General features: G+C 42.6%; 1 protein-coding gene across 2 annotated transcripts in view; it reads left to right on the forward strand.

Annotated features, from left to right (window-relative positions):
- Positions 1 to 6,999: 6,999 nt before the first annotated feature.
- The window catches only part of Specc1l (sperm antigen with calponin homology and coiled-coil domains 1 like), a 159,365-nt gene continuing 151,813 nt past the window's right edge, over positions 7,000 to 14,551 (forward strand). Inside the window, exon 1 of one of the 2 annotated variants that reach the window (XM_008835759.3) lies at positions 7,000 to 7,158. The gene's annotated coding sequence lies outside the window, so the exon portion shown is untranslated. The remainder of the gene's footprint in view (positions 7,159 to 14,551) is intronic. The other variant, XM_029564799.1, reaches the window with a different exon arrangement.

The raw sequence follows: 14,551 nt of genomic DNA on the forward strand, positions 1-14,551 counted from the left end.
TGGATAGAGCAGTCCCTGAATGGGCTGGGGAGATGGCTCAGAGGTTAAGAACAATGGCTGCTCTTGCAGAAGACTTGGGTTCGAATCCCAGAACCCACATGGCAGCTAACAACTGTCTGCAACTCCAGTTCCAGGGGATCTGACGCCTTCTTCTGTCCTCCTCGGACATTGCATGGCATGGGTGCACTTACATATGTGCACACAATACAAGCACACAATACATGCATACACATAGAAATAAAGCAAGAAGAAAAAGAAAAGTTCCTGAAAAAAATGACTCTGGCAACTGCATGGGACCACTCCACCTTTCCTCTCCATGAGGAGTGAACTTGCCCAGGTGGCTGCAATCCGCAACAAATCTTTTTTTCCTAGCTAGTCTTGCCAAACTTGTTACTGGAGTTGTCAGGTTCAAGGCCTGGGTCTTGGCAGCCCTAACAAGTTAGGCTCAGGCAATTATCCTCAATAGGCCAAATAAAGAAAAAAATAATGGTGAAAAGCAGAGAAAGATTTATTCAAAGTAGCCCTATTGAGAAGAATAAGAACAAAGAAGGTGGTCCCGGGACCCTCCCAAGTTCATCTTTGGGTCTTGACTTGACGTTTAGGTTTAATTAAGCAATCCTGGTCAGAGTGTGGGCCTGCCCATCAATGACTTACCATTTTCTGGTTCCAGTCTCTCCTGTAAGGTGTTCTTACGAAGCTGTCAGAGCTGTATGGAATCTCTTCTTGGGAGACAAGTTTCTCCTCTGGCTAGCACCAAGCTTCAGTCTTTTCCTTTTCTTAGCATGAGATTCCTGGGGAAATTGAAATTTACTGGGGACTTTTTTGGGTTTTTTTTGTTGTTTTTGTTTTTTTGTTTTTGTTGCTGTGATAAAACGCTGACTAAAACCAACTTGGGGGAGGAAAGGATTTGTTTCAGCTTACACTTCCAGGTAACAGTTCATCACTGAGGGAAGTCAGAGCAGAAACTCAAGGCAGGAACCTGGAGGAGGAGCCAAGGAAGAATTCTGCTATGGGCTTACTCTAGTTCCTGCTCAGCCACTGTACAACCCAGGACCATGTTCCCAGAGTGACACCACCCACAGTGGGCCAGCTGCCTCCCTCATCAATTAACAATCAAGATAATTCCCTACAGACATGACAACAGGGCAATTTGATCGGGGAAATCTGTCAATTGAGACTCCCTTGTCCCAGGTGACTCTAGTGTCAAGTTGACAATAAAAACTAATCAGGACAGGGACCATTGCTTCAATTGTTCTGATAGGCAAAAGGAAGGACACCAGTTGTCTTCCTTTAAAACACCTTTCTGGGGCTGGAGAGATGGCTCAGCGGTTAAGAACACTGACTGTTCTTGCAGAAGACCCGGTTTTGAATCCCAGCACCCACATGGCAGCTAACAACTGTCAGTAACTGCAGTCCCAGGGGATCCAACAGCCTCTTCTGACCTCCATGGGCATTGCATGACATGGGTGCACTTACCTACATGCAGGTAATACATTCATACATGTAAAATAAAAATAATAAAATATTTAAAAATTTTTTAAATTAAAAAAAATCCTTTCCTCCTGTTAGGATGATTACAGGTCCTTATAGAGACTTTTAATATACATGATACAGACTGAGGTGGAGAAGGGAGTGCTAATAGAGATAAAACACTGATCAAAAGGATGCTTACTTATTCATGGGTCATTAGGAGGTTGGACTTAAGGCATAATTCGTAATTAGGCAGGCAAGCACAGGAATTGCCTAGCAATCTGTGACTTCACTTGTTTTGGGCTATGCACACATCCTTCTTCTGACAATGAACTCCATAGCCTAACACTCTTACCTGCATATGCTATGCACATACATCCCTCTTTGAACAATACGTCTAGCAAACTACTGCCAACTTAGGACCCCCCCCACCTACATGAGGTTGCACATATACCTGCTTTAAACAATGGACCTCCCCTTAATAATGCCCTGTTTCCACTGAAACACATTCTGGGATGCATCTGGGAGCTAAGGGCAATGGCCCAATCTGGCCTAGATTGGTTTGGGGTGCCTGCCTATAAGGCAAACTGTGTCCTCTGGGTGAACTTTTAGAGACAACCCTAGTTCCTATCTTATCTCTATGCATAAACGGGCATGTGTATGATTAAAAACACATGCATTATGGGATGGGACACATACAATGAGCAAGAGCTTGAAAAATCCATGCCTGTTGATCAAACTATACTCTTAGTAACCAAACTATTCTCTTAGTAACCAAAATATTCTTTCTCTTGGCTCTCATAAAAGTGCCTCAAACAATAACTAAGGCCCTTCAGTACCTCCAGCCATGTGGCCCACTGTCACTCCTGACATGCATTCCTTTCTAATCTGTACTATTGCTACTTTGCAAATATGCATGACCCTTTATTTCATTCTTAAATAAGATGCCAAGAACATGGAAACACCGAGCCCAGATGTGACCACCAGCAACGAGGCATTTTTATCTGATTTGTGATGGGGAATGGGGAGTATAGTTCCTTTGCAGGCATCTTGGTAAGTTATATCAAAATTCCTGGGTCTCAGCCAGCAGAAGACATAAATCAGAATCAAGAGAGTGAGGGGGCCCTTTGCTTTCCCTGTGGCTCCCTTTCTCCTAATAGCTATCCTCCCCTAAGGCCCCAGGAACTTTCCTTATTTTATTTTGGTGCTCAGAATTGAACCCAGGACCTCTGACATGGTACACATGTACTGTTCTACCATGGAGCTACATCTATAAACTTAAGGGTAATTTTCAGGAAGTAAAATAATGATTTAAAATTTTTTTCTATATAACACCAGGCATGGTGGTGCCATCTTTAATCCCAGCCCTTGGGAGGCAGAGGCAGGTGGATCTCTGTGAGACTGAGGCCAGTCTGGCTCACATAGTGACTGCCAGGTGAGGTCGGACTAGGAAGACCCTGTCAGAAAACAAAAACCCAACAATTTCTTTCTATTTATTTATTTATTTATTTATTTTTTTTGTGTGTGTGTGTATGCATGCAGTGCCCATGGAAGCCAGAGAGGGCACTAGATCCCCAGGAACTGGTGTTATAAACTGTTAGTCATCATGTGGATGCTGGGAACTAAGCCTGGGTCTTCTGCAAGAGCAGCCAGTGCACAATTCTTATACAAAATCCAATAAACATGTGTTAGAGAGTTCATTAAATTCACTAATTAAATGAAAGAATTTATATCTCTTCAAAGGAGAATTCAAAGATCAGAGAAATTTATAGATTGGAAATATTGAAATAAACTTGCAAATTGGGGCAAAATGGCTTTTTTCTACTGTTGGGGAGGGTTGTGCTTAGGTAAGAATCAGTTGTATTGCTGTTTTAGATAATTACAGCATTGTAATAGAGTGCAAAGGCCACAGAAGGCATCAGATGACCTAGAAGGGTGGGCTTTAGCATAACTTTACATTGAAGATTTTAAGTATCTTTTTTTCCTTACTCTAACTTTTCTTTTTCTTTTTTTTTTTTAACAGCTCACAAATGAAAACAAACCAATGTCCAGCATAAGGAAAGTGTATAAACTGCATGTCTAGTCACTTTTCTGTTGCTGTGATGAAACACCATGATCCAAAGCCACGTGAGGGACGACCAGGTTCAGTTCTTCTTACAGGTCACATCCAGTCCATCATCAAGGAAATCCAAGGCAGGAACTCCAGGCAGAAACCTGGAGGCTCCTACAGCATAGACCATGGAAGAACACTGCTTATTGGCTCATTTCTCTGACTTGCTCAGCTTTCATTCTTAAATAGCGTAGGCCTACTTGCCCAGGGATGGCACTGTCCATAGTCAGCTGGGCCCTCTGGGCCCTCCTTCCTCAATTAGCAATCAAGAAGGTAGCCTACAGACCTGCCCACAGGCCAATCTGATGAAGGAAATTACTCAGTCCAGGGTCCTTTTTCTCAAATTGACAACTAAGATTAGTCACCATACCATAGTATGATAAATTCATACAATGGAAGCTCTGTAGAAACCCAAATGATATTCCTCTGCGTGCTACAGATGCATGTAATAAGGATATATGTCTGTGACCGAATGTTGAGTGAGAGAGGGCAAACATAAATGAATATCTATACACACACACACACACACACACACACACACACGCACACACACACGCACATAATCTGTCGTAGGCTAAGTAATGGCCCCCAGAGATACAGATCCTAATCCCTATAACCTGTAAATGGCATTTTATTTGGAAAAAGGATCTTTATGGATGTGATAAATTAAGAATTCTGTGAAAGGTTATCCTAGGTGATCCAGGTGGCCTAAATTTCACTATATGTCCGTGGAGGAATTGCTGGGAGATTTCACATACACACTCAGACCTCACCTTGATTCGTCGATGTGCCATAGAGAGAGCACTGTGAGGACAGATGCAAACACTGGGGTGATGGCGGCACAAGGGAAGGAGTGACAATAAACGCAGGCAACTACCTGAAGTTAGATGAAGCTAGAAGTTGATTTTCACCTAGCACCTTCAGAGGAAGCCCAGAGCTGTGGCTATCTAGATGTTGGACTTTGGACCTTCAGAGCTATTTGGTGATATGCTTCTGTTGTTTTAAGTCACCAAGGTTGTGGTGATTGGTTATTGCAGAAACAAATACAAGACTGCATGATTCCATTTAATGTTCAAAATCAGTATTAATTCTGAGTTAGGTATTAAGATGATAGTTACCTTTGGGGGTGACATAGTGACTAAAGAATTGGGGGTACGTGGGATAGGGGTGCTGGGGAATTCTGAAGTGTTTTGTTCTTCTCTTTCTCCCTCTGCACCTTGGGAATGTTAGCCAAGTGCTCTGTAACTGAGCTATACCCCTAGCACTAAGTTCTTGTTCTTTCTCTTTTTGGACATTTAGTTTAAACATTTTTACTGTGTGTACTTTAATTTTTTTCCTTATTTTTATTTGAGCTGGTGCTTTCTGAATTTCAAAGCATGTAAGTTTATTAGAAATGCATTGAGATAGATTTTAAAAAAGAAAACACCAAAGAATTAAAAAAAAAACAAAGAAAGCAAAAACCACTGGGGAATTACATGAACAACTTTATGCCAATGATTTTGAAAATAAAATATACTTTCCTTCAAAACTGTAACTTAGAAAGGACACAGGAAGAAATAGCAAGTCTGTCTAGAGGAAATTAAATACTAGTTTAAAATCTGTACTCCATCCCTTAAACAACAAAGAAAAACACCAGGGCTGGGCGATTGTATAAATTTAGCAAATAGGGCCAGGGAGATAGTTCAGTGGGTAAAGGTGATTTCTATTAAGCATGATGACCTGAGTTCTATCCCTGGGATCTACATGGTAGAAGGGGAGAACCAACTCCTACGGGTTGTCCTTTGGCCTCTACACTTGTGCCATGGCATACTTGCATGTCTGTGCACCCCCAAATAAATAAGTACATGTAAAAAAATAATAAATTCATGCAATGTTAAAAAGGACAGAAATAAGTTAGGCGGGGTGGCAACATGCCTGCAATTCTAGTACTTGGAAGTGGAGTCAGGAGCATCAAGAGTTCAAGGTCATCCTCAATTACATAGTGAATTTAAGGGTAGCCTGGGCAAGGCTACCTGAGACCCTGTCTCAAAACAACAGTAACAACAGTAAAACTTAAAGAGGATAGAAAGTACTGGCTAGGGAATGTAGGTCTTTTGGTAGAGTGCTTGCCTACCATGCGTGGAGTCCTGGTTTTAATACCCAGCACTCTTGAAGCTCTGGACTTGATGCTCAGAGCCCCCCAAACAGGGAATGGTGGCACACAACTGTAATCCCAGCACTTGGGAGGTGGCCGCCAGATAATCAGAAGTTCAAGGATATCCTAGACTACACAGAGAGTTCCAGGCCAGCCTGGGGTACATGTACAATCACATTGAAGAGAGACAAAGGAATTTTCTGCTTATTGTAAATTTAGGATAGGCTTAACAATTATATCATACATAGTACAAGAGAGCAAAAGTACGGGCCAATCTGTCTTATGTACATCCATATGAAAAGGCAAAATAAAATATCATTAGCTCAGCACCATGCTACATATTTTTATAGCGTTTCAGATAGTTCAGTTCAGATAGTGTGCAGGCGTAACAACGTGTGCAGGCATAACAACGACCTCCACCCCCCGGAATCTCAGGAAAGACGTGACTCCCAAGAGCTGTGCTCTGGCCACAATACACACGCTGCCATGGCACACGCATCCACGATCTACCAGAACCAAGTTGTTTTTCCTAGAAATCTAAGATAACGTAAAAGATTAATATGATTCAAATTCCAAAGAGAAAAGCTTACATTATAATTGCAATGGATCCATTATTGAACACAAAACAACTTAACTTTATAAAGGATCGTAATCTCATTTCGTTTAGGGGTGGGCGAGGTATTGTTCACTCATTGTGTACCCTGATGCTCTGGGAGCACCGGAAGGGCAGGGCTTGCGTGTTTTCTAACTGCCTTGCTTTAAGCGCACAGTTATTAGTACACTGTAATGCATGCTTTTTTCATCAAGAATAGACTTATAGGTTGGGCGTGGTGGCGCAGGCCTTTAATCCCAGCACTTCGGAGGCAGAGGCAGGCGGATCTTCGTGAGTTCGAGGCCAGCCTGGTCTACATAGTTCCAGGACAGCTGGGGCTACAGGGAAACCCTGTCTCAAAAAGACAAAAAAAAGAAAAAAAAGAATGGATTTATTTGCCGAGGAAAGAAAGTCTTTGGGCCTAAACGACTTTACAGGTATCATCCAGCAGTTGAGCCTTCATCAGGAAAATCTCCGGCCCAAGGCTTGGCGCTTTACAGAAAAAGCTACAAAGACTGGCACTACCTAGTGGTACAGCGCCTGCGCCGTCCGGAGATCCTGGCCAAACAACGAGTGGGCGCAACCTCCGCGCTTGCGCAGTGGCGGGATGCGGACGCGACAGGTACAGCGCCTGCGCGGGCTGCAAGGCGAGCACCGCGGGGAGGGCCTGGGTGGATAAGGGGCGGGTGGAGGGCCGGAGCCGCAAGGGAGACTGGGCGGGCCGAGGGAGCCGCACCGTGGGGTTGGCTGCTGCCCTGAGGCCGGAGTCAACGGATCCGGGCCGCGCCACCGAGCGAGCTCGCCGGCCGGCCCCAGCCCGGAGCCTGCGAGCGAGCGAGGCGGTGCCGCGCGGTAAGAGCCAGGGCCAGGGTCGTCTCCGCCTGTGCCGCCAGTCAATTCATCGCCTCAGCGCCGCCCGCGCGGCCAGGCCCGGGCGGCCCCGCAGACCCTGGCGAGCCCCGCGCCTGCGCTGTCCCCTGCTCGCCTCCCCCTCCGCTGTCCCGCGCCTGCGCTGTCTCCTTCCCCGGTTCCCAGGCGGACCTAGCAGCCGGCTCCACGAACTTCGCCGGGGCTCGGGGCTGGTCTGGGGTTTCATGTGTGTGGCGAGGCCGCGTGCGACCTTCGCGCTTTGATTTCCTGTGGTCCCGGCAGAAGGCGGGGCGGTGCGCCCTGGTACCTTGCTGTGGTCCCCGACGGCGGTGCCTTCTGGACCGGAGTATCCGGAGACGGGGGCCGGGGCTCGGGGCGGAGGACTCCTTACTGGCGGTGCCCCGCGGCGCTAGCCCGGTCGTTCCGTGGCGGGCAGAGCGTGCGTGCTTTATTCTTGAGACTTAGCTAATTGTGTCGAGTTGGATGTGGATGATACAGTGGATCGCTGAGGAGAAACCTAATTTCCCGCAGCCTGGTCAATTGTCTAGCTTAAGTGGTTAAGTTTAGACATCCGTAGTTCTTGTTCTCTTTTTCCTGGAGACGAGGGTGTGGGGGGCAGCTACCGTAGAGAAGCCTGGGAAAGAAACGAATTTCTTGTTGGGTTTAGCTATCTCCAAACCACGAAAATTTCTGTAATCATCCAAACGTAGACAACTTTGATTTGATGATTCCTGTAATAATTTGTCCTAAAGAAAGGGGGAACTACTTGATTTAAGGGAAAACTGATCGTGTCATGAAAAGCCCAGGTCGGTAATCCCGGTATTCGGGAGGCTGAGGCAGGAAGGTCTCTTGGGTGTCTCGAGTTGGACTGGAAAGTGAGATCGTGTCTCAAAATAAAATAAAAAATATTTTAATAAATAAAGTAAATTGCAGAGCCTAGCGAGGTTTGCTGTCACTCAGGAGGATAAATCCTTAGATGAAATCAGCTGTGGGCTTCACAGGCAATAGTTATTTCTAAAGGTTTGGGGTAGGGGAAACTGCATTTTGCTATGTAGGCAGTACAAAACGTTGACCCTCTTAAATCAGGGATGGAAAAGGTTTAAAAACAATTATGCCTGTATTGAGTGTGTACAGCCTTTTCGCTTGTTTCTAAATCAGTACGGTGTGGCACTATTTTCATTGTATTTAGGTAATATTAAGCTACAGATTGTTACTGTATATTGGAAGATATACTTAATAACCTCCCATCCCCACCCCCATTCCGCCGCCTGGGATTTAGGGCCTGGCCCATGCTAGGCAAATATTTCACAGCTAAGCTATAGCCCCAGCCAGCTCCATTAGCCTCTTACCTTTTACTTTGAGATGGAGGTCGAACTAAGTTCCTAGATTAGCTATATTCCTAACTCTGTAACTCATGTAGGCATGGAACTTTAAATCCTCTTGCTTCAGCCTCTGGAGTAGCTGGAATGACAGGCCTGTGCTACCACCAGTGGACTGGCATAATCTCACCATTTTCTGTGAGACTTAAGTAGCCACAGATTTTAGGTATCTCTAGAGAAACCTCTAATGCCCTGTTCATCCAAGAAGACAATTGTAATTTTCTTAGCAATTAAAAATAGCTGGACTTGGTGGTCCACATCTTTAATCCTAGCACTTGGGGAGGCAAAGGCAGGCGAACATCCAGGCCAGCTGTGGCAATGAGTCCCTATCTCAAAAAGATGGGGGAAAAAAACCAACAACCAAACAAACCAAAAGAAACAGCATAAAAGTAGTACATGTATGTTAAAAAATTGTCAAAACCAATACAGAAAGGAGTATGATGGAAAACTTGCTCTGGATAGCTTTTTTTTTTTTTTTAATAGAAAAAAGGACTGATCCCCATTTTTCCCCATAAAGTATCTTATTTTCCTCCTTGGATCTATTGTATGCCAAATAGTGTTTTAACCCTCAGCAATTTCAGGTAGTTTGAGAATACTTTGTAGTGTTTACCTGTGTATAATCCCAGCTATGTAGGGATTTCCTTGACACTTTCAATAAAAAGTGATGTGTTGTACCATACAAAGGGCATGTCAACTGTGTGCTTCTGTAAGTCAAAATATCAGTGCCAAGTACACAATCATAGTGAGTGGAATAAGAGTAATTATACCAGTAATGGTTAAAGTGAAATTGGTTTCGAGCATGAACTTTTAGGGTATGTCTGCACTTTCAAGCATGAACTTTTAGGATGTGTCTGTATTTTGTCCTGCACATGTGACCTCTCTGAAGCAGAAGTTCACTTTGTAACAGACTGGATAGTTCATTTGATCAGATGACTCAGGTATTGCGAAGGTTCAAAATTCCTATCGGGTCTAGGTTTTCTTAGTGCACAAGACTTGCTAAGTAGCCTTATGCATATTTCAGTCATATGGCTAACTTGCACAGAGTGTTAGGCAAGCAGGAATGACAGTGACAAGAGGTTGGAGAGAGTTTCCGCTTGGCTTTATGGCCTGGGGCAAGTTAGCTTTCCTTTCTGGATCTTCGTTTCTTCATTCTTAAAGTTTGGGGGCATGTGAAGGAGTCTCAGGAGCAATTTTAATATTAAAGAATCCTTGTCTACTTTTTTCAGCCAGGAGTAAAACCAAGTGTTCTCATGATCGAATGAATCTCGGATTCTCTAGGGTAAGGCCTAGAGTGGAGTGTTGAGTGGGCCTTAATATAATGTTGGGAGGCTTTCATGATACTAAATTTACTCAAAGGGCTGCAATTTCTAAAAAAAACCACCCTAGTTTCTTTTTGTTAAAGTTAAGCATCTAGTTGAGCATGGCTCTGAGCTTGGTGTTCTAGCTATGTGAGAGGCTGAGGCTGGAGGAGTGCTTGAGGCTGGTAGTTTGAGGCAACATAGCTAGGCCCTATTTAAAAAAATGACTAAACATTAATGATACCAAGTGATAGTTTATGGTAATTATAAATGATAAATACAAGTAATTTATCTTATTGTGATTTTTAGAAATAGTCTAAAATCTTGTTTTGCTGTTACTGTTAGTGAGTTTCAGAAAAAAAATTTCTTTGCTGTGGATGTTAAGATTTGAATATAGGGGCTGGAGAGATGGCTTAGCGGTTAAGAACACTGGCTGTTCTTGCAGAAGACCCGGGTTTGAATCCCAGCACCCACATGGCAGCTAACTGTCCCTAACTCCAATCCTAGGGGATCCAGTAGCCTCTTCTGACCTTCCAGGTCATTGCATGACACGGGTACACTTACCTACATGCAGGCAATACATGCATACACATAAAAATAATAAAATATTTAAAAAAAGATTTGCATATAGGTGCTTTGTGGTGGTGGTGGTGGTTGTTTTTTTGTTTTTGTTTTGAGATAAGATCGCTTGTATCAGGCTGCCCTTGTAGCCCTGTGTAGCCAAAGGATGACCTTAAACTTTTGATTCTCCTGCCTCAACCTCCCAAGTGCAGGGATTACAGATATAGCACCGTGCCTAGGTTTATATAGTACTGGGAGTTGAACACAGGGCTTTGTGTATGTACCAACTGAGTTATACCCCCAGGTTTGAACTACTTTTTGAGAGTAAATACGAGGTTTGGTGGCTTACCAAAATCCACAAATACTGTAACAAGCTATTGAATTTGCTTGATATTAAACATGCTCCTGTTCTGATTATCCTTAAAATATAAATTTAAGGGGGAGGGGTGGCTCAGTGGGTTGGTAAGGCTCTTGTACAGTGTGAGGACCCAAGTTTGGATCTCCAGAATTCATGTAAAGCTCCATGTGGTGGAGATCGATATGAGGTGGAGGCAGGAGAATGAGATAGAGACAGCTAGCTTGTGGTTTGCAGGAGCAAAGAGACATGTCTCAAACAAGGTAGAAGGTGAGGACAAACACCAAAGGTGATTTTTGACCTCCACATGTGCACTGTGCTATTTATATGTCTGCACTTATATGAATGCACTCAAATATGCAGCATATATGTATGTTTCACATGATACGAGGTTTTTTTTTTTTTTTTTTTTTTGGACATGTACCATCTCAAGCAGAGAAATTCCTGGTGACTGTAATTGCTAATACTGAATAGACTAGATGAAGTGTAAAGAACTTCCATCAGCTCAGAAATCTACATGTGGCCTCAGTTCTTTGATATGAAACAATGTGCTGGTCAAATTAGTCTTGGATATAGCTTAGTGTTGAGCATCACTGAATCATTACTAGTCATTATGGAAATGCAAATTAAAACTACTTTGAGATACTACCTCACTCCAATCAGAATAACCATCAAGAAATCGGACAACAAATGTTGGAGAGGATTTGGAGTAAGATGAACTTTTATTCACTGCTTGTGAGAGTACAAATTAATATAGCCATTATGACACTGAGTTTGGAGGTTCCTCAAGAAAGTAATAGAATTATCATATGACTTATATAACTCTTGGGCGTTTACCCAAAGAGCTCTGTATTCTACCAAAGAGATATTTGCACACTCATGTTTATTGCTGCTATTTTTACAATAGCCAGAAAATGGAATAAGCTTAAATGTCCATCAACTGAAAAATGTATAATAAAAATGTGTAATATTCAGTACATGATTGAATATTATTCAGTTGTAAAGAAAAATGAATTCATAAAATTTATAGGAAAGTGGATGGGCCTGGAAAGTATATTAAGTGAGGTGATCAGACTCAGAAGCAAACACGTGTTCTCCCTTGAATGCAGATCCTAACTTCTAAAGTATACTGGTAAACAGATGTAAGTGTGGGTAAAGATGAAAAATTTAGAGAGGAGACAAGGAGAAGGTAATACTTGGTGATTACAAAGGATGCAGTGTTGGCAAAAGGACATGAGTCATGAAAGAGGATATAAAGCTAATTTTTTTTCTAGTTTCAACTCCATCATAGCCCCCCGCATAGATATGTAAATTCAACTTCCTAGGTTTTAAAGTAGCAAGAATAATTTTTGCATTCCAGAAGAATCCACCATATATTATTCCTTTGAGGCAGTGATTGTGAATTTGGGCTCTCTTTAATTCTGTTGACCATTAGTGCCATAAGAATTAGATGACAATGAATACATATGTTGCATTGACCCACTCAGAAATTTTTATTCTGGGGGTGGTTCTGTAACCTGAAATTTTCTTATTTTTTACTTCTGTTTAAACTGTATCAAATCATTCCATTCTAGAGTTGTTGAGCATGTAAATTGTATTGCTGTATATGTGAAGTAAAGTATGACTTTAAGAAAAAAAACAGTTTTGGGGATTGTATTAGTTACAATGTATGATAAAATACCATGACCAAAAGCAACTTGGAGAAATGAGTTTATTTTGGCTTCTAGTTCCAGAGGGAGAATCCACAATGGGAGGGGTGGCAGCAGGTGGCAGAGCAGGAAGCTGGTGGATCACAATTCAGCCACATATGCAAAGAAGAAAGAGTAGAATGAGGCTATACATTTCCCAAAGCCTATCTACAAAGACAGCTCCAGCAAGGCTACACCACCTAAAAGGTTTCATAACCTCCTCAAATGACCTCATCCGCTGAGGACCAAGTCGTCAAATACATGAGCCTGTGGGGGACATTTCTCATTTAAACCACTTCAGGGATGTGACTTAGTGGTAGACTGCTTGTCCAGCATGTTACAAGGCCCTGGATTCAATCCTTAGCATTACAAAAATAAGTAAATAAGGCTTAAAGAATTGAGGGGGGACTGTTGAGAGTGAGACAGCTTTGATCCAAAGTCAACATCATAGGTGATTTTGCTGTTTATGAAGCCTTTAACTTCATAGTAGTCTGCTTTGCACTTATCCCCCATAAACTATATATAGTATGGACACACATGCTAAAAAAAAAACCCCGTAGGGGATCAAAATGTGTATTTTAAAATGTCTTAAAATGGGCTGGAGAGATGGCTCAGCGATTAGGAGCACTAATCTTGCAAAGGTCCTGGGTTCAGTTCCCAGCACCTACACATCAGCTAACAACCATTCCTAACTCCAGTTCCAGCGGGATCCGACACACTCTTCTGGCCTCCATGGGAACTGCATGAACGTGATGCACTTATATGTAGGTAAAACACTCATACACAAAAATAAAAATAAAAAAATGAAAAAGTCTTTAATAATGTAATCTCAAGTTGAGCATGGTGGTGCACAGCTGTTATACCAGCACTTAGGAGGTGGAGGCAGGAGGACCAGGAGTTAAAGGTTGTCCACAGCTGCATAGTAGTTAGTTGAAAGCTAGCCTGTGCTGCATAAGACCTTGTCTTGAAGTAAATTAATTATAAAATAAATTCACAATATAGCCCTAATTCTTCATGATAATAATATTTGCATTCTGAGGATTGACTGCTGTCTACTATCTTCACGTTCTCCATTTTTTTCTTTTTTGGAGCAGTACTAGTGGTTGAACATAGAACCTCATGCGTGCTATGCCAGTATTCTACCATGAGCTATACTCCCAGCCCAGAGTTCTCCATTTTCAAACGGTAATTTAATTTTTGTTGTTTTAGACAAGGTCTTATGTAACCTGGGCTGGCCTCAAACTTGCTGTGTAGCCAAGGATGAACTTCTCATCCTCCTGCCTCCATGTCTGGAATGTTAGGATTAGATGTTACCACCACACCTGGTTTATGTGGTGCAGGGCTTTGTGCATGCTAGGCAAGCACTCTACCAACCAAACTACATCTCCAGCTCCTCAAAAGAAAATTTCAAAATCTCATAAAAGAAATCTGTCTATAAGAGAAAGGAGTAAAGATATCTTATTTAATAAATTATTATTATTATTATTGCCCTGCCAGGGGTCAAACCCAGGGCCTTATGCATGCTAGGCAAGTGCCGCTATACCGATGAGGGAAATACATCCTCAGCCCAAGTGTGATGATCTTTTAGCAGTGCTTCCTCTGACCTTTCCCCACATTTGTTGTAGTTCTTCCCTTTATTTTTGGTTAAATTCAGAGGTTTGCTCATGCCTGCATTTTTCCAAACTATGAATCTGTTGTTTATGGTCATGGTTCATTTAAACCTTCTACTTTGCTCGTAATAAGGCCTCCTTAGCGTGGCATCCAGCACACTTCATCTTGGGCCTCTGGCCTGGGCTCTCATCCTTTCCTCACCCTTGTGTAGGCACTTCATTAAACTGTGAGGAGCTCTTGAGTCCTTGACATCTCCTGAGCCTCTCTTTCTCCACTGGAGCTTCTGGCTTCATCTGGTCATTAGCTTAAAAATTCAGTTATTACCTTGCCTGGAAGGATTCTAGGCTCCTGCTTGTTAAACTGTGGACCATCAGGGTTTGGAAAAATTTGGCAATGGTAAATATTTTCTAAGTGCACTTAATTAGTTTTCTAAAAACTAATTTACAAGCAAGCGTGTAATGAATCCGAGATGTTTCTAGCAGT

This window comes from Nannospalax galili, unplaced genomic scaffold (genome assembly GCF_000622305.1).
Source record: "Nannospalax galili isolate Female #2095 unplaced genomic scaffold, S.galili_v1.0 scaffold658, whole genome shotgun sequence".
In the NCBI taxonomy this organism is placed as follows: domain Eukaryota; kingdom Metazoa; phylum Chordata; class Mammalia; order Rodentia; family Spalacidae; genus Nannospalax; species Nannospalax galili.